Here is a 27,514-nt window from a genome sequence, read left to right as displayed (position 1 = left end):
CAGGGGAGCCTGTTGGACAGTGGAGGAAACCCAGCCAGTGACACACAGGCTTTTATGACTATCCCAGTGGGTTGGCACATCCAGGGATACAGTGCTGGGACAAGGTCATCTAGAGTTCAGGGCGAATATACCAAATTGCGCCCCCCCCCCGCCCCCAAGATTTATGAGCATTATGTGTCAGCAATTATCCGCCCCCCCCCCCCCCCCCAAAAAGAAAAAATTGAGCACTAATCTGCATGCTCACCCCTAAGCATAAAGTCCCCCTCCTTCCAGTACAAATCTGCCCCCCTGCTGAAATTCTCCCACTCAGCACAAGTCTTTGCCCCCATCTCCAATCCTCTCTTTCCCCATATGCCCACAGCACAAGCCCCCCCCCAAAAAAAAAAAATAAATACAATTCCCCTCCTAGCAGTAATCCTCTACCCCTCACATTTCAACTCCAAGCACAAATCCTCTCCCCCCACCCACTCCAAAACCCCCCTTTCAGCACAGATTCCCCTCCCCAATCCCCTATCCTAACCCCACCCCCCAACAAACACACACACACACACACACACACAAATTTCTCTTCCTAGCACAAATACCCTCCAATCAACCCTCCTAGCACAAATCCTGCCCGCCAAAGAAAAAAAAATTCCCCCTCTACCTATATTACTTTTATAGCACAAATCCCCCAAATACCCCATCCTAGCACAAGTAATCTTCCCCATCCCCCCTCCCAAACCACATCCCCCCTAGTTCCCTCTACCTCCCTAAATTTGCCCTCCTAGAACAATTATTACCCCCTGCTACCCCCCATTCCCCTTCTCAACACAAATCCCTCCCAATCTCTGTGATGTGCCCCCCCCACCTCACAAGATACCACAGTGCCCAGGGCAGCCGCCCCTCCGGCCCACCCCTTGTCCCGGCCCTGCTTGGATATGTTATAAAAGCCAAGGACACATGTGAGAGGGTGTCTTTGGGCAGGTAGTCAGGTCCCAGGAGGAGAGTGACGGCTGTTTCTTCTCCTGTCTGATGTGGAAGGTGGTCACAGGCGGTCGGCCTAATGAGCCAAGAGTGTGGTGCTAAGCCAGGAGGTCCAGGAAGCTGACAAGTGGAGTTGGAGGCAGAGCAACCCAGGGAAAAACAGTGTCCCTGAGTACTGGGAAGCTTGCCAGGGGTCTTCCCAGGAAGGGGACCACTCCAGTGGAGAGTCAGTGGACAGGTGTCAGTGCACACAGCACGTGAGAAAGGGGGTGCCAAGTTAGAACCCTGAAGAATAACTCAAACAGGATCACATTATCTATCTTCACTTCAGTGGCAAGGTGAAGCAGTGGCCTTGCCGCACACTACAGCTAGTTGTCCTCAAGATTGTGCATAGTTCATAGTCAGAGTATCCCACTCATCCCTTCTCCTATCCCAGTTCTAAATAAAAACACAAAAAAAACAACATCTCCTGGATTGATTATTGACTGTGCCAAGGACTTTTAATGCTATTTGCCTGCTATCAGTTGCTATATGATAATGTAATCAGGCAACCTTTGACCTGTGTGTGGTATTTTGATCGGGAGGGGGATGTGCTCATGTGTGTATAAATTGAGTGTGAAACTGTTCAATAAAGGAGAAGGCTCCAAAACTTGTACAAGCTAAGTTGTTGGCTAGCTTTGTATGGGGGCGGCTGGGAAAATCTGGTATATATGTTCATGACTGAAAGCCGTATACTGATGGAAGACCACAAGTACAGTGTGGGTCGGCGGTTCCGTTACAGTAATGATAACAAGAAAAGCAGTAAAATAGATCCCCTGCAGCCAGTAACAATAGGGCCCTCTGTCAGCAATAATAGATCCCCCTAACAACAACGGACCACCCGCAACAATATTTTCCCCCTAGCATCAATAGACTCTCTGTTAGCCAGCAACAATAGACCCCTCTCTCAAAAGTAGATCTCTCCCAGCAACAACTTATACGCAATAAAAAAAAACTACCCCCAGCAACAGTAGGTTCCCCCTCCAGCAATAATAGACCTCCTCAGCAACAATAGACCCCCCCCCTGCAAAAATAGATCCCCTCCAGCTAGAATGGATTCCCCAATCAATAGACCCTGTAGCACACCCCAGCACCCCTTGCGACTACAGACAGTCAGTGCTGGAGGTGCCGGCACAGTGTTTCCCGCGTTCACGAAAAAAAAAAAAAGCCCTGGACCTAAGTCATGGTTCAGTCTGCCTCTAGAATCCAGGGGCTTTGCAGGGGTTCAGGGATTGCTTCGAATGTTGTTAGAGCCAATTTTTTAGGACCTAACAGGTTCACTTAAACATCATAAAAGGTTTTGAAAGCCCTAAAATACTGTAGCAGCAGAAACTGCTGCTCTGGGATTCCATAGTGGTAGATAACCTGTTCAAGTGCTTATATCAGGACCCGGGTCTGAACCTGCAACCTCTGCTGTGTCTGGTGATGTTTCTTCATGCTGAGCCACCTGGGATGCTGGACAGCTCCCTGAACAATCCCTTGAACAACCTTCCATTGAACCTTGTTTCTCTTAGACCTTGAACCCTATGCTCCTCCCATTGACTTCCCATTTAAGCCATGCCTTTGAACAAATCAGCACCCTCACTGACTCCACCTCCATTCTGACCTTTAGAGTATCAGCAATGACCCTGGAGTGTCCTCTGAGCTGTCCCTACTACACAGGAACCTTTTCTAATGTTTTGCACTGTCCCTCGCAAGCAGGTTCCTGTCCCTGCCATACAGTTGCCAGAAGCATGCCATAACCAAATGAGTTCCCTATATTTAAAAGGTCCCCTCACCCAAAATGGCCACAAAAAGTCTCTTGAGAGTTCAGTGTCCAATTAGGCCACTTTTTCTCTAGAGGCACTGTATGGAATCACTATGTTTTTTTTTTTTCCCTTATGAGACCCCCCCTTCCCATACAATAATGGTACAGAGCCACCTACAGGCGGGAAGGCTAACTGCGCTTGCCTGCATATTATTCATTGGTTATATGCTATATTACCAAAAGTATTGGGACGCCTGCCTTTACACACACATGAACTTTAATGGCATCCCAGTCTTAGTCCGTAGGGTTCAATATTGAGTTGGCCCACACTTTGCAGCTATAACAGCTTCAACTCTTTTGGAAAGGCTGTTCACAAGGTTTTGGAGTGTGTCTATGGGAATGTTTTATTTAGAATATTCTATGGGAATGTTCTGATGTGGATGGGAAAGCCTGGATTGTAGTCTCCACTCTAATTAATCCCAAAGGTGTTCTATCAGGTTGAGGTCAGGGCTCTGTGCAGGCCAGTCAAGTTCCTCCCCCCCAAAATCACTAATCCATGTCTTTATGGACCTTGATAATTTTAGCTGGACTGTGACATTGCGGCGGACAGATCGGACCCCTAAAAACCTTCTGCCTTCAGAACCACTTTAAAATTGGGTCATTCTTTTGGAAACACACCGTATAAACGCACCATCAAGAAGCCAATTTGTGGGCTGTAATTTGTGATATGGCAGCCATTAAAGAACTGAAAAAGAAACATGATATCATTTTCTCTGAATTTTACACTGACTACATTTTATGGATGAGGTGTGGTGCTCTCTACGTGAATTGTGGCACACATAATAGCAAAAATAAAGCAGTTTAACCTCCACGGCTCTAATCTTTTTTTCAATGCCAACATTGAAGCAATTTGTATTTTAGTTCTTTTAACTCTAAGCTACAATGCTAAATGCCGGCTTTTTGAAGAAGATCAGCACGGTTCTATGTAGTCTGATTGGGAAGGTGCCTATCTTTATATTGCAGTTCATTTCCTGAAAAAAGAACCGTGTACTGTGTACCAGCCGAGTATAATGGTATGTGCAATGCCCCTGAGCTCTACAGGGAATACAATGCTGCTTCTAAAAAGCAACATGCTGCTAAAGATAAGAATTGATACCATACTCAGATCAAAACATTATCACATATATTTTCATATACTGTAACTTTATTTATTAACCACTTCCATACCGGCTTATTCTGGCATTCCTTTCCTACATGTAAAAATCTTTTTTTTCTTTTGCTAGAAAATTACTCAGAACCCCCAAATATTATATATGTTTTCTTAGCAAAGACCCTAGGGCAACTTTTTTTGTCACACGGTATTTGCGCACAGTTTTTCAAAGGTGCTGCTGAGAGGTGTCCCTGGAAATAATGTAAGACATCCTAACTGCCTCTAGGGCTAAAGGGAATGCTTCATTAGACTCTGAATTGAAATGTCTCACCAAACCACTTTGGAGTCCAAAATGGCATCTACAGGGTGAAGGGGTGCTTCACTACACCCTGAATTGAAATATCAGCCCACCAAGCCATTTGGGAGCCCTAAACTGCCTCTACAGTATAAGTGGGTGCTTCACTAGACCCTGAATTTAAATGTCATCCTACCAAGTTACTTGGGAGTCCCTAACTGCTTCTAGGGGGTAAGGTTCTGTTATACTAGACTCTGAATTGAAATGTCATCCCACCAAGCTACTTGGGAGTCCCAAACTGCCTCTATGGGATTAAGGGGTGCTCCACTAGACCCTGAATTGAAATGTAATCCTACCAAGCCACTTGGGAGTCCCAAACTGCCTCTATGGGAAGAAGGGGTGCTTCACTAGACCCTGAATTGAAATGTCATCCTATCAAGCCACTTGGGAGACCCAAACTGCATCTATGGGATGAAGGGGTACTCCACTAGACCCTGAATTGAAATGTCATCCTATCAAGCCACTTGGGAGTCCCTTACTGCCTTTACAGTGTTAGTGGGTGCTCCACTAGACCCTGAATTGAAATGTCATCCCACCAAGCCACTTGGGAGTCCCAAACTGCCTCTATAAGGTGAAGGGGTGCTTCATTGGACCCAGAAATGAAATGTCATCCCACCAAGGCACGTGGGAGTCCCAAATTGCCTCCAGAAGGTGATGGGGTGCTTCACCAGACTAAGAGCTGAATGGTTGATATTGGTCACTGAACATAAGACGTCATCATTGCTCTTTGCACTAAGTACAAAAAGCATAGTAAGCTCAAATTTCCATTAGGTGAATATTTTGCCAAAGTACTTGAGCAGCCTGTCCTGAGATGCCCCATTATATGTCCTATCAATTCACAAAGCCTTTAGACTATTTTCATCACCTGTCTTGTCATGTAGGCACAAACAAGCATGTGTTATAATCCCGCATCCACACACTCTTTTGAATTCTAATTCTACCTCTTACTCTGTCATGCGTCACCTCTCAGGATCCTATTTGCTGACTGTCAAGTTGTCAGGAAATCTTCCAATGTTTGTTGATCTATTAAAATGTTCACATTTTATTAAGCTGTATGTCTGTGTGAGCCACGATGGCTTTTGTTAGCAATGTTTGTTGTGATATTATATTAATCAATGTTATTAGGCATGGAAGGTGTAGGAGCCAGTGGCTTATATGATTATTACTTCATGTTACTGTGAAGTTCAGGCAAATCACTGGGGAGCTGAAACCAAATACAAGGCTGGATTTAGGAATATCTGACTATGAACACCTGGGATTCAATTAAATGGATTGCTATTCCTTATGAATTATAGATAGTTCCTTATGAATTATAGATAACGTGACTGTCACAAATTGCACTTTCACCAATAGATGCAGCCCTGCTACACAAGGGTATTTTAGAGGTCAATGACCATCAACTCCAAGCTATAGACCAGCCCATTTCTCAATGACCATCAGCTCCAAGCTATAGACTAGCCCCTTTCTTAATGACCATCAACTCCAAGCTTTAGACTAGCCCCTTTCTCAATTGCCATCAACTCAAAGCTTTAGATTAGCCCCTTTCTCAATGACCATCAACTCAAAGCTATAGACTAACCCCTTTCTCAATGACCATCAACTCAAAGCTATAGACTAGCCCCTTTCTCAATGACCATCAGCTCCAAGCTATAGACTAACCCCTTTCTCAATGACCATCAGCTTCAAGCTATAGACTAGCCCCTTTCTTAATGACCATCAACTCCAAGCTTTAGACTAGCCCCTTTCCCAATGACCATCAACTCAAAGCTATAGACTAGCCCCTTTCTAAATGACCATCAACTCCAAGCTTTAGACTAGCCCCTTTTCTCAATGACCATCAACTCCAAGCTATAGACTAGCCCCTCTCTCAATGACCATCAACTCCAAGCTTTAGACTAGCCCCTTTCTCAATTACCATCAACTCAAAGCTTTAGACTAGCCCCTTTCTCAATGACCATCAGCTCCAAGCTATAGACTAATCCCTTTCTCAATGACCATCAGCTTCAAGCTATAGACTAGACCCTCTCTCAATGACCATCAACTCCAAGCTATAGACTAGCGCCTTTCTCAATGACCATCAACTCAAAGCTATAGACTAGTTCCTTTCTCAATGACCATCAACTCCAAGCTTTAGACTAGCCCCTTTCTCAATGACCATCAACTCCAAGCTTTAGACTAGCCCCTTTCTCAATGACCATCAACTCCAAGCTTTAGACTAGCCCCTTTCTCAATGACCATCAACTCCAAGCTTTAGACTAGCCCCTTTCTCAAAGACCATCAACTCCAAGATATAGACTAGCCCCTTTCTCAATGACCATCAACTCCAAGCTTTAGACTAGCCCATTTTTCAATGACCATTAACTCCAAGCTTTAGACTAGCCCCTTTCTCAATGACCATCAACTACAAGCTTTAGACTAGCCCTTTTCTCAAAGACCATCAACTCCAAGCTTTAGACTAGCCCCTTTCTCAATGACCATCAACTCCAAGCTTTAGACTAGCCCATTTTTCAATGACCATCAGCTCCAAGCTATAACAAACTTTCTCAATATTTTTACTCCAGAGGAAACCTTAAAAAAATTTTCAGGTCTCAGGGAACGCCTTTTAAAAATTAATAGGGTGTATGTAGTTCCGCGCTTAGGATGAGGGGTATATATGTACAATTGAACACCGCACCTAGCTGCTGCCCACTTCAAAAATGCGACCCTAGAAGGGGAGCACTTGAAGAAATAAAAGGGGAAAGGAAGTGATTGGCGCTGCCTGGTGGGGTGTTATGGGAATGTATATGTAGGATACTATGCTTCTAGTAAGATGTCCTATAGAGGCCTGTGTAATAATTTAATATTGGAATCAGTGAATCATCAACTTAAAATCTGATAAATGACAAACCTGTGTAAAACCAAAGTGGGTCTATGTATAAAAAATGAAATAAAACCCTATATACATAACATCAGTAAATAAATTTCATACGTACAAAATGTGCAAAGAGAAGTGCAAAAAGTGAATAAAAAAAGTGAAGTGCTAAAAAATAAATAAAATTAATCCAATGAAATCCAGTAGTAAATATGTGACCATAAAATGACAATAGGTAAGTATGCTATAAAAATTCTTAATGAATATAAGTAAAGTAATAAATAGCGTATATATGACCCTAAAATGACAATCGATGGGTATGCTCTTAAAGTGCCAATAAATACAAGTGGAAAAAAATAATTTTTTTTCCACTTGTATTTATTGGCACTTTAAGAGCATACCCATCGATTGTCATTTTAGGGTCATATATACGCTATTTATTACTTTACTTATATTTATTAAGAATTTTTATAGCATACTTACCTATTGTCATTTTATGGTCACATATTTACTACTGGATTTCATTGGATTAATTTTATTTATTTTTTAGCACTTCACTTTTTTTATTCACTTTTTGCACTTCTCTTTGCACATTTTGTACGTATGAAATTTATTTACTGATGTTATGTATATAGGGTTTTATTTCATTTTTTATACATAGACCCACTTTGGTTTTACACAGGTTTGTCATTTATCAGATTTTAAGTTGATGATTCACTGATTCCAATATTAAATTATTACACAGGCCTCTATAGGACATCTTACTAGAAGCATAATATCCTACATATACATTCCCATAACACCCCACCAGGCAGCGCCAATCACTTCCTTTCCCCTTTTATGCCTTTTAAAAATTATATCTAGAGCTCATGGTGTATTATCAGTACATTATAGATTTACCAATAAGTAAAATAATATGGCATACCAAGAGTATTTGACACTCATGGTGGATCAGTAGAACACTAAAAGGTTCTAAATTAAAAAAAAAAAAAAAAAAAAATCAGTTACGTTTAGAATATAATTATAACAAATAACCACAAAATTTAAATCTGTGTTCAGTGGAGAATTACCCTCATACATTGGTGCTCATTCAGAAGAAGACACCCCCTCCCCCAATTTCTAGACATGTGCCACCCGTTTAGTTATGAATCAAAATTTTGACAACATTTTCATTATTCAGATTCGGATGTATCTGAATTTCAGAATCAAAACTGTAATGAAATTCAAAGAATCTGTAATAAATCATAACTCAACAAATTATCCAAATTCAAAAAATAATTAGAATTTGAAAGTGAATTTGCAATTGAATTTGAATTAAAAATGGAAAAAAATTTCAATAATTACAGTAAGGTATAAAAGGGAAATAAGATAATTCTTACTTAGGCTGCAGAATAGAATAGAATATATGAATATAAAAGAATATAATAGAACAGAAAATACAATAGAATAAAAAAGAATAGAATAAAATAGAAAATAATAAAACAGAATAGAATAGAATAGAAAATAAAACAATAGAAAAGAATAGAAAAAAAAAAATAGAATAGTTCTTTCTCAACCTTTTCAACACAGAGGAACCTTTGAAATAATTTTCAGGTCTCAGGGAACATCTGCTAAATATGACTATATAAACAACTCATGATACATTAGTGTGATGGTCAGTGGGATGAATGCTCCTTACACTTGTGGACATTGGGAAGAATTACCTTCTTCTAGATAGCTAAAAAGATCTATGGTGTCAGGGGGAACTTATCTGAGAGGTAGAAATTGCCCAATGCTCAAGGAACCCCTAGCAACCTCTGGAGGAACCCTGGTTGAGAAACACTGGTTTAGAATATAATAGAATAAAATACACTGAATACAGCTCTCTTCCGAATCAAATCGATTAGAAAATAACCAATATACGAAATTAATTCTGAAAATGAATCATTCTAAAATAACAAATATGACAAAACAAAATGTATTAACCTAACAAACTAATCCGAATCTAAACAAAATTAATTTTTCCAATGTTCACATCTCTACTACAGACATCTAAAAATATAATTGGTGGAATGCACATCAGAAGGGAGGTCAGTCCCCTACAACTCAAGGAACCCCTAGCAACATTTGGAGGAACCCTAGTATTCCATGGAACCCCAGATGAGAATGGCTGCTATGGACAGAGTGCGAAGATGTTTTATTGGTAGTGAACAACAGTTCTAGCCAGAGAATAGAATACAACTCATATATAGAAAAGTAACCTGCATGCAAAGACTGCATACATGGGCTAGCCTGCATGATCATAGGAAACATTTAGGCTCCGTTCACATGTAGGCGTTTTGGGGCGTTTTTGGGGAGTTTTTCTGCTCTAGGGTCAGCTCTCAAAACGCCCAACAAGACAAATCCTATTCATTTCAATGGCCCCTGTTCACATCTGAGCGTTTCGACGCTGTATACAAAACGCCCAACGCTCAAAAAAGTACATGAGCTTCTTTTTGGGCAGATTACAGGCGTTTTCCATTGATCTCCATTCAATCTAAAAACGCCTGCACAAAAATCGCGGTAAAAATCGTGGTAAAATCGCGGTAAAAATCGCTGCAAAAATCGCGGTAAAATCACGGTAAAAATGCGCGAAAACGCTACGCTCAGGTGTCAATGTAGCCTAAGATTACAACAAATTCCAGAGACTAAAACCTTTAATTATCTTTTAATTGTCAACTGTCCATTGAAAGATGACAGTTATTAATGGTTGCCTTACAAATATGGTGAATCTGAGTACAGGTGTCAGGCACTCACCTGCTGTTCATACATCCAGCCCATGCTCAGTGGTCCTCCTGGATGCAGTGAGACATCTAAAGTGTGATCAAGCATTGAGAATTTAAATGTGAATCAGTGTTAACACTGCATTTGCATTCCCTTTACACCCTCAAGCATCCTCTCCATCTGTCTGATCATACCCATGGGTTAGTAGGTGTTGGTGTATGTCCTGATTGGTTGAGCTTCCTTTTAAGGTCAATTTGCTTAACTCACAATGTTCTGCCCCACTTACTTATATATATATATATTTTTTTTTGGTATTGAACAGCATGAGGTTCTTATTGTTCAGTGGTATAAATTCTAGGAGGTTTTGGGCCACTACAACTTGTTTACTGTGATTTTGGTTTGAGCTCCAACCCATATGACTATGTCAGCCTCCTAATATGATTCTAAGAAAACTTGGATTTTATGGATATGTGATTGACCTCCATTTAGTACTTTAAAAGTCCCAAATAGTTTAACTCTGTTTCTTTAACTTGCATCTTTAAAAGAGGAAGTGAAATATCCCCAAGAGGACACATACAGCAAAAAAAAAAAAAAAAAAAAACCCTGACCGGGATTGACACTTTTTTACTTTATATACTACATACCCTTTAAAAGAAAACAAGGGTCAGTTATTAAAGTGTATCTAAAGTAATTTTTTCCAAATTAAAAAAAAATGGATAGAGGGATTAGAGCCCCTGTAAAGTTTTTGTTGTCTTTGTCCTTGGTGGGGAGATTTACTTTCTCTATTTTTGTTCAGCCTGTTATGGGAAAGTTATAGGAAATCAAAAAGTTTGAGTTGTAACTAGTAAAGTAATAAAGGGTAAATCTTTCAAAAAGGACAAGTGTTTCACTAGAGGGCGCACACGAGAAACCTCCATAAACCTGCAAGGGGGGCCCCATGGTTTTCGACTGCCTAGGGGCCTCCACATTATAACAACACTGTCTATGGCAGTGGCTCTCAACTCCTGTCCTCAGGACCTACGAACAGGCCAGATTTTAGGTATTCCCTTGGGAGATGCAGACTAGAATACTACAATCACTGAGCAGATGTAAGATTCTGGTACCTTTGGTACCCTTATTTCCCATTTCTACCTTAATATCGCGTCCCACCTTGCTAACTAGGTGGAACGCATACACCTTTAAGAACGATGACATCATCGCCGAGCGCCGCTATGAGCGGCTATTTCAATCGCCGGTTTTCTCTCACTCATTGCTCGTTCAAACCGCATGCTTGACCAGTCTTGTCCTATGCTGCCGGAGCTTCTAGCTATTCCTTTGCCTGAACTAAACCGGAACCTCGCTACCGATCCCGTATCTTGCTACGGGATCACTCTCTTGCTACTGGACCTTGCTACTACTAACCCAACTTGTGATAAGTACCCCACAGGGGATTTCTTCCTAACTAACTTACACTATCTACCTCTGCATACTAAGGACTGTTACTATGTAAGCACTATTCCTATCATCTGCATAACTTCATAGATTGCTAGCTCTTGAGCCTACCATCATCTACATCATTGCACTAGGTTACTCTCTCTTGTATACTTCATCTGCTGTCCCCTACCACCTGTTACTATACATGATTGCTAAACCTATCTGCATACTACCTATCATCACCTACCACTCTCCTGAATATTACTACTGAGTGCTCACCATTTCTAAAGCCTGTCTCTCACCTCTATACTATCATATACATCCTATCACTCCAGGAACATCATATTGAGTGTATGTATATTTGCATAAAACAGGCTGTGCACAGTGATGAGTCCTGAGAGTTGGATATGTTTGTTCAACACATCTCTACATGACTACCGAGTGTAATAATTCTGCAGCTGCAAATCCATTCACTAACAAAAAACGCAAGAGCGTTACAGCAGAAAATTATATCACCTGTGATGTATTTCAGGTATGTTGCAAACCTGGCCTGTTAGTGGGTCCTGAGGACAGGAATTGAGAACCACTGGTCTATGGGGAAGGAATGAAATAAATTCTCTGGAATGGGACAAAGATGGAAAAAAAGGCCAGGGTTTAAAGGATTTCATATTCTATCCATAATAGAGCCAGCGGCGGCCGGTCTATTGAGGGTGCAGGGGCACCGCCCCCCCTTCCATGCGTCCGGCCCCCTAATCTGCATGCAGGGGCGCCGGACGCATTGATCTCAATGTTTTTTTTTTTCAATCACCTGATTAGAGCCAGAGGCTCTAATAGGGTGATGCAAAGGGTGGACCCGGGGTGCAGAGCAGTGCGCCCAGAGCCCACCCATTGTGTGACAAAAGCGAATGAAAATTCATTATTGTAACACCGATCCTCCTCCTGGCCAATCAGAAAGCCGGTCTAATAAACCCCATGCCATTTGCCGAGGAGGAGGCGGGAGCGGGAGGAGGACTCCAGAAGACCGTCGCGAAGTGAGAAGAAGCCGCCCGCCGAAGCCGTCGCCGAGTGAGAAGAAGCCGCCCGCCGGTGACAGAAGACAGAAGCCATCGCCGAGTAAGAAAAAGCCGCCCACCGGGACAACAGACAGAAGCCGTCGCCGAGTGAGGAGAAGCCGCCCGCCGGGACAGAAGACAGAAGCCGTCCCCGCTGGGCTGCTCCAGGGCTCCAGGTAAGTGCACTGGTCTGGGGGGGGCCCACATTGCATTTAGGGGGCACGCACGCTGGTCACTGCATTGATGGTGGCATGCTGTGGTAACTCTGCTTTGATGGTGGCATGCTATGGTAACTCTGCATTGATGGTGGCATGCATGCTGTGGTAACTCTGCATTGATGGTGGCATGCATGCTGTGGTAACTCTGCATTGATGGTGGTATACTGTGGTAACTCTGCATTGATGGTGGCATGCATGCTGTGGTAACTCTGCATTGATAGTGGCATGCTGTGGTAACTCTGCATTGATGGGGGCACGCTGTGGTAACCCTGCATTGATGGTGGCATGCTGTGGTAACTCTGCATTGAAAGGGGGCACACTATACTTTGATTACTGAAGGCCCCTTTCACATTTTTGTGACCTCAAAGTCATGCAATTTTTTGCCGCGTTTTTTGCAGCAAAGCAATGCCTATTAGATTTTTTCTGTTTGCGCCTCCCCCCCCCCCAAAAAAAAATTATTGAGCACCAGCCACCACTGAATAGAGCAAAATATATTTTTTTATTTTAGATATACCTTAATAAGGTGTAAAAAAACCTAAAAAAAAACTCAACCAAACAAACATTAACATAAAATCAAAGCAAACCAATAATGTAATAACAATGAAATACAGCTCTTCGAAATATGTAACAAAACATGAGAAAACAGGATTACATTGTACGGTTCATAAAATTAAACTCTCAGCCTTTAAGAGTTAACATAGCTAAGAATTACAGCTTTAAGCTTTCATAAAATAAAATAAAGATCCATGTATTATCGAGCTCTGCTGTATCTCAAGGTCCCAGTCCTCAGGTCATTTACTATTAGGCAAGGCAGAGGCAATTAGCGTGCCTCATTTCGTGCTGGTCATGCCCCAGTGAGCAAAACAATTGTCATTGGCTTTGTACGCCCTTTGAACCTTGTGGCCCCTACAGAAGAATGTTCATTTGCTGTAATAACTTGTATATTTGGAGCTATCTCTCCTTAAGACAATTACTTTGACTCTCCCTGGGGAGCCTGATGCAGTAGATCGTAGAGCAGGGCTTTCAGTGCCCAAAATGAATTAAAATAACATGTTTCAACAAATACTTATAGTTTCTTAAGCTGACAATCTTTCACCTGAATCCTAAAACTTAACCTAACTACTAAAAATGAATCCTAATAAAAAAAGCAAACCTCAGATCAGAGCTTGTATTTCACCAGCCAGTAGAACTGCATGTAAGATTTGGGTAATAGTGGGAAACCATCAGTGTTGAGCCCGTATAGCCATACAATAAGCTAAGGGGGGAAACATCACACTCCAGAGCTCTTTAGAGCACTTTCATTCCACCAGCTGGTGGATCTACTTGTAAGAGATGGGTAACAGTGGGAGACCCTCAGTGTCAAACCTGGAGGGCCATACAGAAAGCCAGCCTTTTTCGCCCAGGCACCCTGGGGTGCCTTAAGGTCTCTTCAGGGGTGCCTTGGCAAAATGCCTAAAAATTGCCCCAAAACTGTATACAAGCCAGCAGATGGACCAGGCCTGCCTTTTAGTTACAAAAAGTCACGGGTTTTTCATTGTGCACCATTTCAACCCTGCAGCTGTCGGCGTCATAACAACTGTTACCCGAAAGATATGAGATTTAATTTACCTCAGACAATATTTGGGTTAAAAATGAGAGTTCTTTGACTATGAATGAACGCTTTAAAACAGCAATTATTTTATTGGTATATAGTTTGAAAGCCTAAATTAATTTACAACAATCTATCTATGGTACATACAAACAAATGGAAAATATTCCTAGTTTAAATGAACAAATATAGAGTATGATACTCATATATGAACACAGACACAAAGAGGACAAGCCATGTATACCTTAAACTTTCATAATTACCCTTCACTTGAGTGTTTCATCCTGGTCTGCCATGCAAAACAGGAAGTCCCTCTTCTCTCACCTACAGTGATATAGAACCATATCGCATAGCCATGTATAGGGCCATTCTGATTGGTTCAGCTATCCTGCCCTGTTCCTTCCTCTGGGCGTATCTCGTTCAGGATAGGACAACTTCCCCCTCCCCTAGCCTAGCACAATTCAGCCTCTTGCTAACCACTCCTCTCTGTTGGGGGGGGGGGGGGAATTATTCATACCTGTAGATTTGCTCTGAAATTGAAAATTAAGATATGCAAGGTTCATCCTTGAGGCCCATTGTCCACCCCTCAACAGATGGCTCATCTTCATTGCATATCTTAATGAGAGTTCTTTGATATGGAGAATGAAATAAGGGCGGATGTGACATGATCTGTTCAGCTAGTTTCATTGGCCCCAGGAAGTCTGGCTCCCAGAAACTTAAGTACAGATTGATACTATTTAGCATATCAACAGACTACCTCCCAGCGAACAGACTTGTTGAATGGGATACATTTTATGTGTTTAAATGTGAATAGCCGGCTGGCCTTTCAAATGGACTTGTTAAACTGTATTCATTTGTCTGTGTTACCCAACTTACAAATCTACCATATATTCCAAGTATGAGTTTGCAATCAAAAATGTGTACAATTACTTACATTAATATTTACAATTACTGATGGAGTTTTATCCATAAACTCCTCATCATCACAACACAGTAATGGAGATTACACATAAACTCATAAGGCAACACGACAAATAATTAGAAGGACATTGGGTACTTACCCGACATCCTTGTTTGCGCCTCCACCGTCCCTCTCCTTAAGCACTGGGGCACATTAGCTGAGTGAGGTAGAGAAACATTACAATATTGGTCAGTACCAGTGTGCACAGGTGTACAGTATATGCTTTGGAAGGATAAGTGACGTTGGTTGTCCTACATGTGTGGATGCTGCTGTGTTATGTAAAACTATTAGTTACGTTTTTTACATTTTAGAATGGGGTGCCTTGAGATTGTGCATAATTTTAATTTTTTAAAGTCATAATCATAATTTTTTGACTGACAAAAAGGATGAAAAAACAAAAACACTGCAATAGGCAAAGAGGGAAATACATTATATCTTCTGAGCTTCTAGACTACTCCCATGACACTCAGCCAGTGCACCAAGCTGCAGCACACAATAGTTCGGTGACCAGGAACATCTGAGACTCAAGCCTATTTCTTTGGCCCGGACCCCTGGGATTCACAGCTCAATTCAGGAGACCTCACACATCTCTCTTTAGGAGTCCAATCTGGTCCAGGCTTCTCAGGCCCTAGAACCAAGGAGACATATTTTTCTCCTTCAATGTGGCTACACTTGTGCAGGGCCATCTTACCGAATGGGCACGCTGGGCAGTTGCCCAGGGGCCCCACTTGCCTGGGGGGCCCCACTTGCCCAATGACCCAGCCCCAGCCAAGCATTAGTCCCTATTCCCGTGTGCATCCCGTTGCTGAACTTAGCAGGTGGCAAGCACCTGTCGGCCCTGCGCTGCTTTCAGGCCACTTGGGCCAAGGAGGGGGAGCCCACAACTGCCTGTCTGCTTCCACTGGAACAGGCACACACAGGACAGTCAAGTCTGACTTCCATCTGTGTGTGTGTTCACCGGACCCAGCCACCCAACTTGGCAGCTGTCATTAGCCTGGCACTGCTGTACCAATAAATATAGCCTTATGGATCATTTGCATTTTTATTCTCGTGGGTGATTGTGTAGGCAAGGCCCCAGTGCACTGCATTGCCCGGGGCCCTTTAATGCTCTTAAGATGGCACTGCACTTGTGCATTCTTTTCACATTGTTTCGAGTGCCCAGTGTTCTATTCCTTTTCATCCTTTAGAGTCTTCTCTTACCACTTCACATATTCTTTCAGTTTTGGAAACCCACTCATCTGCATTTGTAGGAACTTTATTGAAGATGTTCAATATGTAAAAACCACATAAGATCTTAACCACTTGCCGCCCGCCGCCCGACTATATACGGCGGCGGTCAGCCCCTCCCAGGCAAAGTGACGTACCGGTACATCACTAGCCTGGGAGCCAATAGGGGCGAGCTCGCCGCCGGAGGCGCGCTCCTGCACCCACTCGTTCACTACGAAGCCCGCGCGTGTGACCGGCGGACCCGATGTCCACCGGTCACTCGCGATCGTCGGGTAGAGAGGGAGAAAGGAAGGCGGCTAATGTAAACAAAGCCGCCTGTCATTCTTCCCTGTGTAAAAGCACAGATCACTCGGTTCTGCTATGTAGGACCGTTGATCTGTGCTGTTACACACACAGCCACATCCAATGACAGTTAGAAACACGCCCCTAAGGACACTTAACCCCTCCCTCTCCAATAAAGTTAACCCCTTCCCTCCCAGTGTCATTTTTACAGTAACAGTGCATATGTATAGCACTGATTACTGTAGTATTGTCACTGGTAACCCCAAAAGTGTCAAAAATGTCAGTCAAGGGTCCGATCTGTCCGCCGCAATGTTGCAGTCCTGCAAAAATAAAATTGCAGATCACCGCCATTACTCGTTAAAAAAAAACAACAAAAATTACAAAAATCTTTCCCTTAGTTAGTAAAAGCAATAACTTTAGCGCAAACCAATCAAAATACGCTTATTGTGATTTTTTTTTACCAAACATATGTAGCAGAAAAGAAATTGGCCAAAATGTTTAAAAAATTTAGATTTTTACATTTTCTTTTGGGGGAATTTCATATAAAAAAATGTGAAAAATATTGTTATTTTTGCAAAATTGTCGCTCTTTTTTTGATTATAGCGCATGATCAAAAAATCGCACAGGTGATCAAATACCACCAAAAGAAAGCTCTGTTTGTGGGAAAAAAAGGACGTCAGATTCGTTTAGGTACAGAGTCGCACGACCGCGCAATTGTCCGTTAAAGTCACGCAGTGCCGAATCGCAAAATACCCCCTGGTCAGGAAGGGGGTAAAATCTTCCGGGGTTTAAGTGGTAAATACTCAGGAGGCACTCACTTCAACAACGTTACCTATAGCTGGTTGGAGAATTTCCTTGCAGTTTAATGCTCACCCGAGTGTCTTCCATGCTTACACAATCTCTTGAAGTCCCTGGGGGAACACAGTCCCAGTTCTATGATCCCCTAGGAGTGAAATCTCCATCCTTATCCCACATGGCAGGACCCTCTCACCGTCAGCAAAGCAATGCTACTTCTTTTATGGCCTCCATAAAATGACCTTCAGTCCTCGCGAACTGATGCCCTTTTCTGGTGTTTGGGGACAACATTTCACTAATCAGAGCACACAACCTCTGTTACCATGCAGATAAATAGGACCAGTAATCTTAAAGATAGCCTCACTCCCTTACATGCTGTTGCTGGGTGGACTGTCCTGGTTGACTTAGGAGCTCCTACAGTGGAGCTCCCCAGTAAGATGCAGAGTCAGAGCTCATTATTCTTTCCAGTCCCCTATGAAATGCCAAGGCATAGATGAGCATTTTGAAGGTGGCGTACACTGTGCAGGACAGCCTACGAAAGAAAAGTATGTCTGTGCAAAGTAAAATTGTGCATCCTATAAATTATACTGCCATTTTCTTGGATGCATTATTGTCACCTACAAAAAGCATGGTTGACACAATTAGGGAGAAGAGTAAGAGTCAAACATTGACAGGTGTAATAATATAATACAGATAGGTATGATAAGTAGATGTCCTCCAGGCCCTAGCACAATGGCACTAGTGTGCAATTAACTTCACAGGCACTTATGTTATAAGAGATGGCCTGGCTTGTATTCTCCGCTCTATTTCATCCCAAAGGTGTTCTATTGGGTTGAGGTCAGGACACTGTGCAAGCCAGTCAAGTTCTTCCACCCCAAACTCGCTCATCCATGTCTGTATGAAGCTTGCTTTGTGCACTGGTGCGCAGTCATGTTGGAACAGGAAGGGGCCATCCCCAAACTGTTCCCACAAAGTTGGGAGCATGAAATTGTCCAAAATGCCTTGGTATGCTGACGCCTTAAGAGTTCCCTTCACTGGAACTAAAGGGCCAAACCTAAACCCTGAAAAACAATCCCACATCATAACCCCCTCCTCCACCAAATGATTTGGACAAGTGCACAAAGCAAGGTCCATAAAGACATGGATGAGAGAGTTAGGGGTGGAAGAACTTGACTGGCCTGCACAGAGTCCTGACCTCAATCTGATAGAAAACCTTTGGGATAAATTGGAGCAGAGTCTGCGAGCTAAGCCTTATCTCCAACATTAGTGCCTGACCTCTCAAATGTGCTTCTGGAAGAATGGTGAAACATTCCCATAGACACACTCCTACACCATGTGGACAGCCTTCCCAGAAGAGTTGAAGCTGTTATAGCTGCAACTCAATATTGAACCCTAAGCACTAAGACTGGGATGCCATTAAAGTTCATGTGCATGTAAAGGCAGGTGTCCCAATACTTTTGGTAATGTAGTGTATTTGAGGATAAACAAAAAAAGACTCTTTTCACTGCAAAAGCATCATATTGATTTTGATTTATGAAACAAATAGTCACAGTCAAGTCTCCATCCTTGGGGACCTCCCTTCTAACGCATTTCACCCAAAAGGGTTTGCTTGAAGCAGGGGAGGACTGGGCCAGGGGGCAGAGGGGCAATTGCCCTCCGGGCCACTCTGATGCTCCGTAAAAGGGCTGCACTGCTTCTGCCACAGACAGGCCTAAAGGATTCCTGGTGAAGAGAACTAAAAAGTCCCCACTGCTGACCTACTGACTGCGGGATAAAGACAAGGACAGAGCACAGACCCCCCCCCAGCATGGATGGTGTATGTAAACTGTGTCTGAGCAGAGGCTGGTTCCATGCCCCACTGGAGACTCTCTTTCCCCATCAGCCCTGGCCAAGCTGTCCTAGCTCCCTCCAACTGCCCCCTGCTGACCATTTCAGGAACTTGGATTCGGCCGGTGAGTAGAGAGTACATTGAGCAGAGCTTCAGTCTAAAATGGGGTCAGGAGGAGGATGGGAAGAGGGGGAGTGGGAGGGGGGACGAGTCGCTGCACCGCGGGCCTCTGGTTTGTACTTGCCCCCTGGGCCGAAAGTTGCCAGTCAGCCCCTGGCTTGAAGGGATATACTGTAAGGCCTTTAGAGTAAAAAGCATTTCAGAGTCCAAATGGCAGGGACTTTACAGTGACTGCTCCAATAAATCAGAATTAATGCAATGATTATGGAGTATGGCTCCCTAATTGACCTTAACCCAGCACAGAGACCAGAGTGGAAGCAAGTAGGGTTGGTGTGTAGGAGATTGTCATATGCCTATTTGGTGAAAAATCAGGGAAAGCCTTTCGTAATGTCTATAATTTGGAGGTAAAATAATTCGCAAACCTTATGTAACACCCTCCTAGGTAGGTGGTAGTCCAGGTGTATATAGTTTTTGGTTTTCCTGCTTAACAGGGAGACAACCAGGTAAATCTAGAAGCTGTCTGCTTAACAGGGATCTGTGATTGTTAGATAGAACCTGCCTAGTGTGCTCTGATGATGCTCATCCTTGCTTGATGTTTTATACTAATCCAGTAGTAGAGCAGTTTATTGGACAGTGGGAGGAAACCAAGCAGATGAGAGTAGGGTATATCTGTACAGCCCTGCTCAATAGGCATGGGAGGTGCAATGGTGCATGCTGGGTGACTGTACTTATATCTGAGGTGCACATGTGGCTCCTGGTATTTGGCTGGAGAGCGGAGTCCACGTGCTGAAGCTAAAGGGGATACTTGATAGTGCCCTGAAGATACAGAGTTCACTAAGACCCCGTTCACACTGGGGCGACCTGTCAGGCGACCTGGTCGCCTGACAGGTCGCCGTAGGTCGCCTGGCATAGAGCTGTGGACTCATTCTAATAGGAGCGACATAAGTCGCTTTGACTTAGAAAAAGGGTGCGGAGCTTCTTTGGGGCGACCCGGAGCGACCTGCATTGACTTCAATTATATGAAGTCCGTGCCGGCCGCTCCGAGGTCACGGTGCGAGCAGCGCGCCGCGACCTGTGAAGTCGCCCCGAAAGTCGGATTGCCCCAGTGTGAACGGGGCCTAAGTCTGCTGCTAACACAAGCACAGGACTTATTTTTTCCATGCAAGTGCGGGATGGTTCAGCAGAAGATCTGCTACTCAGTTCCACTAAGTGAGGCCAAGTAAGAGTTGTCTTTACCTATACATAGCTGAATTTGGAGTATCCCACTAATACCTTCTCCTATAAAAGTTCTCCAAATAAAACACCAAAAACAAATCTCCTAGACTGGTCATTGAAGACCACGAGGTAAAGAGTGTGTGTGCACCTGGTAGTGTGTGAAAATACCTGGTGACTGTCAACAGCAGTATTGGGCATGTCCCTTAAAAAAAGTAATTAGTTATAGTAACTGAGGTACATCATTAAAAAAGTAACTAATTACCAGGGAAAATAATTATTGCATTAGGAATGCATTGTACAGAGTGCAAGGTTTAGGATTGCGTTGTTTGGGGTGCAAGGTTCATTAATGTGTTGTATGGGGTGCAAGGTTCAGGAATGCGTTGTATGGGGTGCAAGGTTCAGGAATGCATTGTATGGGGTGCAAGGTTCAGGAATGCATTGTACGAGGTCCAAGGTTCAGGAAAGTGTTGTATGGGGTGAAAGGTTCAGGAAAGTGTTGTATGGGTTGAAAGGTTCAGGAATGCGTTGTACGGGGTGCAAGGTTCAGGAAAGTGCTGTATGGGGTGAAAGGTTCAGGAAAGTGCTGTATGGGGGTGCAAGGTTCAGGATTGCGGTGTACGGGGTGCAAGGTTCAGGAATGCGTTGTATGGGGTGCAAGGTTCAGGAATGTGTTGTACGGGGTGCAAGGTTCAGGAATACTTTGTATGGGGTGCAAGGTTCAGGAATGCGTTGTACAGGGTGCAAGGTTCAGGAAAGTGCTGTATGGGGTGAAAGGTTCAGGAAAGTACTGTACGGGGTGCAAGGTTCAGGAGAGTGCAGTTTGGGGTGAAAGGTTCAGGAATGCGTTGTACGGGATGCAAGGTTCAGGAATACGTTGCATGGGGTGCAAGGTTTAGCAATGCGTTGTTCGGGGTGCAAGGTTCAGGAATGCGTTATATGGGTGCAAGGTTCTGGAATGCGTTGTACGGGGTGCAAGGTTCAGGAAAGTGCTGTATGGGGTGAAAGGTTCAGAAAAGTGCTGTATGGGTTGAAAGGTTCAGGAATGCGTTGTACAGGGTGCAAGGTTCAGGAATACGTTGTATGGAGTGCAAGGTTCAGCAATGCGTTGTTCGGGGTGCAAGGTTCAGTAATGAGTTGTATGGGGTGCAAGGTTCAGGAATACGTTGTATGGGGTGCAAGGTTTAGCAATGCGTTGTTCGGGGTGCAAGGTTCAGGAATGCGTTGTATGGGTTGCAAGGTTCAGGAATGCATTGTACGGGGTGCAAGGTTCGGGAAAGTGCTGTATGGGGTGAAAGGTTCAGGAAAGTGCTGTATGGGGGTGCAAGGTTCAGGATTGCGGTGTACGGGGTGCAAGGTTCAGGAATGCGTTGTATGGGGTGCAAGGTTCAGGAATGTGTTGTACGGGGTGCAAGGTTCAGGAATACTTTGTATGGGGTGCAAGGTTCAGGAATGCGTTGTACAGGGTGCAAGGTTCAGGAAAGTGCTGTATGGGGTGAAAGGTTCAGGAAAGTACTGTACGGGGTGCAAGGTTCAGGAGAGTGCAGTTTGGGGTGAAAGGTTCAGGAATGCGTTGTACGGGATGCAAGGTTCAGGAATACGTTGCATGGGGTGCAAGGTTTAGCAATGCGTTGTACGGGGTGCAAGGTTCAGGAAAGTGCTGTATGGGGTGAAAGGTTCAGGAAAGTGCTGTATGGGGTGAAAGGTTCAGGAAATTGCTGTATGGGGTGAAAGGTTCAGGAATGCGTTGTACGGGATGCAAGGTTCAGGAATACGTTGCATGGGGTGCAAGGTTTAGCAATGCCTTGTACGGGGTGCAAGGTTCAGGAAAGTGCTGTATGGGGTGAAAGGTTCAGGAAAGTGCTGTATGGGGTGAAAGGTTCAGAAATGCATTGTACGGGGTGCAAGGTTCAGGAATACGTTGTATGGGGTGCAAAGTTCAGGAATGCGTTGTACGGGGTGCAAGGTTAAGGAAAGTGCTGTATGGGGTGAAAGGTTCAGGAATGCGTTGTATGGGGTGAAAGGTTCAGGAATGTATTGTACGGGGTGCAAGGTTCAGGAATGCGTTGTATGGGGTGCAAGGTTCAGGAATGCGTTGTTCAGGGTGCAAGGTTCAGGAATGCGTTCCATGGAACACCAGCCACCACTGGTGTCATCTAAAGGTGGATTGGAATATACGCCCTTTATCAGCTATTTTTTGGTGAGTTTTCTACCATAGGGAAAGGTTTCCACGCGGTGCGGTGACGGTTCACTCTTCCCTCCCTGTTTGGCCATCATCTCACTGGACACTAACACTCCATGTCCAGATTAGTGATGGACTATTATTAGCATGGCTGAATGTTGGACTTTTTCATTAGTGACAGCATTGTTTTTATTTATTATTTTATTGAGCGCTGCTTTTTGTTGTGTATTCATTGAATGAAAACATTTCATTTGTATTGGAGTTTGATTACTAGTTACTGTAAAAAGTAACGCCGGTAGTAACGCCGTTTAATTATGACGCCGTTATTCCCATCGCTGGGCAACAGGATAATCAGAGGGAGACCCAAGATAGTTCTATATTCAGCAGCTCCTACGAAGGCAGTGCTATAATCTGCACTGAGATTTTAAAAATAAATCCAAAGTGGAAAACTTAGAGACACTAAGCCTGGAGAACAAAGGAAAAAAAAAAAAGAAGAGAAGAACCTGTTTAAATAATCACTTTGTTTAGAGAAGTGCTTTGCTAAGTCTCACATTTATTTACAGTAGGTCAACATTTCAAAGTCACATAAGCGGAATTCTGCGTCACCTGAAGGACAAGGACTTTAAAAACAGCAGCAAAGCAAGACCTGCTGGTGACGACTTGGCTTGTTTATGAGTTATGAATGCCTCCATGCTTTTATTTAATAAAGGTCATAAGAAAAGAGAGAATGTTTTTCTGCAGTCTTTATTACCATTGCACACCCATTATGAAATGATAAGGACAGCATACGCATCATTGTCTCATTTTGGGAATGCATAAAATATATCTGTCATGCTTATATTCTTGATGCATAGTGATGGGCTTACAATCATGGATTTATTGGTCAGTGCCTGGGGCAGAGATGTAAAGGAAGGGGTGGTCGCAGGAACATGGGGAGATCACACTTTGAGAGCCCATTTCTGTAAAAAAGAAAAAAATATATAATGGAGAAAGAATCTGAACCAGGGGCGGCCCGTCCATTGGGGGACCCCCCCATCCATGCGTCCAGCCCCCTAATCTACATGCAGGGCGCCAGACGCATGAATTCCAATAGGGGATTTTTTTTTTTTGAAGCATGTGATTACAGCCAGAGGCTCTAATAGGCTTCAAAAAAGGGTGGGCTCGGGGCGCAGAGCACTGCGCCCTGAGCCCACCCAGTTGTGTGACAATAGCGAATGAATGAATGGATGAATGGCTCTCCTCCCAGCCAATCAGGAAGAGGGTTGTGAGACCCCTTTCCCAATTGGCCAAAAGGAGAAGTGATCTTACTGGCCAGTGGCCAGGAAGAGGCAGAAGAGACACGGCTGGAGGAGGACAGCGGCTCAGCCAGCCAGCACTCCCCAGCTCGGGCAGGAGGAAGTAAAGAGGCAGATGGGGGGAGGAATGTGTCGCCTGCCAACTGACTGACTGTCTGACCGACCAACCCAGGGAGGTGCGCATTGGTTTGCCGCCCCCCCCGAATTACCGAGCACCAGCCACCACTGATCTGAACTATTGCCCATAGTGACCAATAATCATTGTTTAGTTTTTACAGACTGTAAAAGGGGACACATGGGTGGTCACTGTGGGCAACAATTACAATTTTGTTTTATATTCTCCTTATCTGACCATAAATAGATATCTATGTATAGAGGGTCATTCGCACTTTAAATCCCCCATTCAAACATCTTGTATTATTTTTACCAGGGCTTTATTTTTAGAGAAGAGGTGCAGGAACTCACCCCCTCCCCTAGGCCACACCTGTCTCTGTCCCCTACCCACCCCTAGAACTGCCCCTTGGACCGCCCCAGCCCAGTCCAGCAAAGAGACGGCCCAATCCAGCGAAGAGAGGGCCCAAATCCAGCAAACTTTTATTGCAGAATTGCAAAGCAGGAGAGGGTTAGGGGTCCCAGTAGCAGATTATTTACAGACTCTCCTGATCAATGTCCAGCTTCACAGTATCAGAACCTTTAGGCCGACCCAGCAACACTGTAAGCATGTTCCCAAATTTCAGCGCGTCCCCCAAGGGAGGCCCATTTGAGAGGCCAGCCTTCTTTTTGGCTCTTTGCAGCAAGGGGCCTCCCCTGGGTCTCCTCCATGGCACAGATTCCTCCAAATCAGCCAGGACAGCTTCAACACCACTTCAGCATACGCTAGGCCCCAAACCAGGCTAATGGGCCAAACATATGTGTATATATATATATATATATATATACACACATATGTTAGGCCCATTAGCCTGGTGTGTGCATATATATATATATATATATATATATATATATATATATATATATACATTAGTCAAAGCATACAAAATGAAATGCTGTAGATGTACATGTATATACAAAGCTTAAAGCAGAACTCCACTCTCTTAATCAACATTAACTATTTTAATCCTTATGCTGCTAGCATTGGTAAATAGATAGATAACTATATTAAATTTACTGGTTTTAAACTTATTTTTAATACTTCTCCGGTTAATTCCTGGTTTCCAGGTCTAGGCAAATGATGCCATATATCCCAGGAGTCTTCAGGAGGGCATGAGGGGTTTTCTCAGCTGCCTGTCCGCATGCCTGAGCTAAGGACAGATGGATTCCAGGAATCTATATGAACCATCTGCCTATACTCAAGATGGCTGTGGCTAGAAATGTTGGGTGTAGACATGTGCAGAATAGAAAATTTGTTTAGCTCCAGATAGATTCATTATGTTACTACATTTGTTTCATTCATTTGTCTCGGAATTTGTTTAGTTTAACTTTTTCCGTTATTAATTTTATAAATTCAGATCAGTCGAAAAATTTAATTTTTTTTCTCACTATAATAAAACATGGAGACATGGATGGATGGAGGGGGGTTGCTTTGAATGTTAAAAATTGATAAAATAGTGGTTTTGGTTTGGGGTGCTCAGATGCTGTGTAGTCCCACTTTAATATTTATTTTACACAGTGTAGGGGGACCCAACTGAAAGGGTTATTTTTTTCCCAGGAGTTGGGCTTTAAAGTATTTTTTTTTTTTAATTATTGACACATTTTTATAAACTTTTTTTCCCCTATTTGTATTATTTTGTTAAATATAAACAGGCAAAACCTTGCAAAAGAAGATCTTTGATATCTACCTGTACCCCACCAGCGTCTCGGGTCTTCATTCTCTTGCAGAACTACAGCCCTTGGCAGAATCTTCAGCGTTCCATGTGTCCAGAAAGGTCATATTTCTGTATCTTCCTCCTCTTGTGAGCAGGTGGAGCAATATTGTATGGCGGGGGATATACGGAGCAGGGGTTGGGGTACATGAAGACAGAACAGCTACTTTACACTTTGTCTTTATTGGGTTTTACAATGTGACAAATGTATTTCAATATCAAGTTGCACATACATGATGAATGTTGTGTGATGGAAAACCAGCATGTGCATAGGCAGGTTGCCCACAGTGTATTAGTTACAGTTGGTTTGCCCAGATTGGCGAAGGGGTTAACGTTTTGCACTTCAGTTCCTGGGCTTTTTGGGCCCTGCCTATCCGCCCTGTGATATAAATGGTGGGGGAAGGCTGAGTTCAGGGGGCCCCTGTTCTTGGGAGGCCGAAACTGTCATGGAGTGCTGAGTGGGATTGCTACATAGACCCAGCAGTCCGTCAGAAGACACTGGGAGTATGGAGAACTGCCAAGCCTTGGGGAAATACCAGCTATGGACTTTCACCTTGTTGACGTACACCTTGTCCAGGTAGAGAGGTACATGTGGCAAAGGAAATATACTAAAAGTGAACACGTTGGACTTTCTCGCAAATGTTCAAGTAAAGTTGCATAACTTTTTAGAACCTGGTCTGAAGCAATTCAAAGGGGTGTGTTTCTGGTGTATAAAAAAACAAGGGTCAGTAAAGCACATGTGGACAAAGCCACTACAAAAGATTTACTCAGCAAGACAAGCAGGAGGAGGAATGTGGTTGCTATGGATAACCAGGGTCTAGTGCAAGGTACATTGCAGCCAAGCATAAAGCATAGTACCTGGCATGGCAGACGGCCTTCCGGTAGCAAGGGGGTCAGTGATCTGGCTCCCTTCCCTTTGGTCATTGCCCTGAAGGTATCGGGACTGAACCTGTGTTACAGAGACCCACTTTTTTTTTAAAGCCCGTGGTGTGTGAACACACTCAAAAGACTTACACCCGGTGCATAAAAAGTGCACACACACAAACGTGAAGAACACAAAAACTGCACAGGGTGTGCAAAATGGTCTGGCCTCCGAAGAGGTTGGACCCTGACCTTGATCCCCCAGGGCACAAGACTCCTGACAGGGACTGAGGTACTTCAAAATGGTCTACCTGGCCGAAACCGCCCTCCCCAAGTACTAGGTGGGGCTCCCCTGAAGGGAGACCCCATGAGAGAGGGCGAACTAAGCCAGAAGGCCATATCCACCCCCTCCCAAGACTTTCAAGGCTGGGCCCGAGGACCCACACCATACTCGTCGTGCAGGAAGAAAAAGGTGAAAGTGAAGTGACGCACAACAAAGAAAACCACACACAAACAAAAAGGTGGGGGAAGGGAAGTGCTAAGTGCCAATGTGCAATACAAAGGCAGGCCTTTCGGCCGGAATAAAAAATTCCTCTGGTCTAAGCCAAAAGGCCTGGCCCAAGAGGCAGGTGCTAAAAAGGTGTGTATGGTGCAGTGACCAAGGTGCCGAAAAACTCAAGGCGAGCTGCCCCTCACCAGTGAGAATTAAGGCACCCCTGGGCTGGCACTCCAGGGGCACGTACACCACAGGCTTTTTTGGTCTCGGCC

Source organism: Pelophylax lessonae (assembly GCF_965119305.1).
Source record: "Pelophylax lessonae genome assembly, chromosome: 3".
Classification (NCBI taxonomy): domain Eukaryota; kingdom Metazoa; phylum Chordata; class Amphibia; order Anura; family Ranidae; genus Pelophylax; species Pelophylax lessonae.
This window is presented reverse-complemented; position numbering follows the sequence as displayed.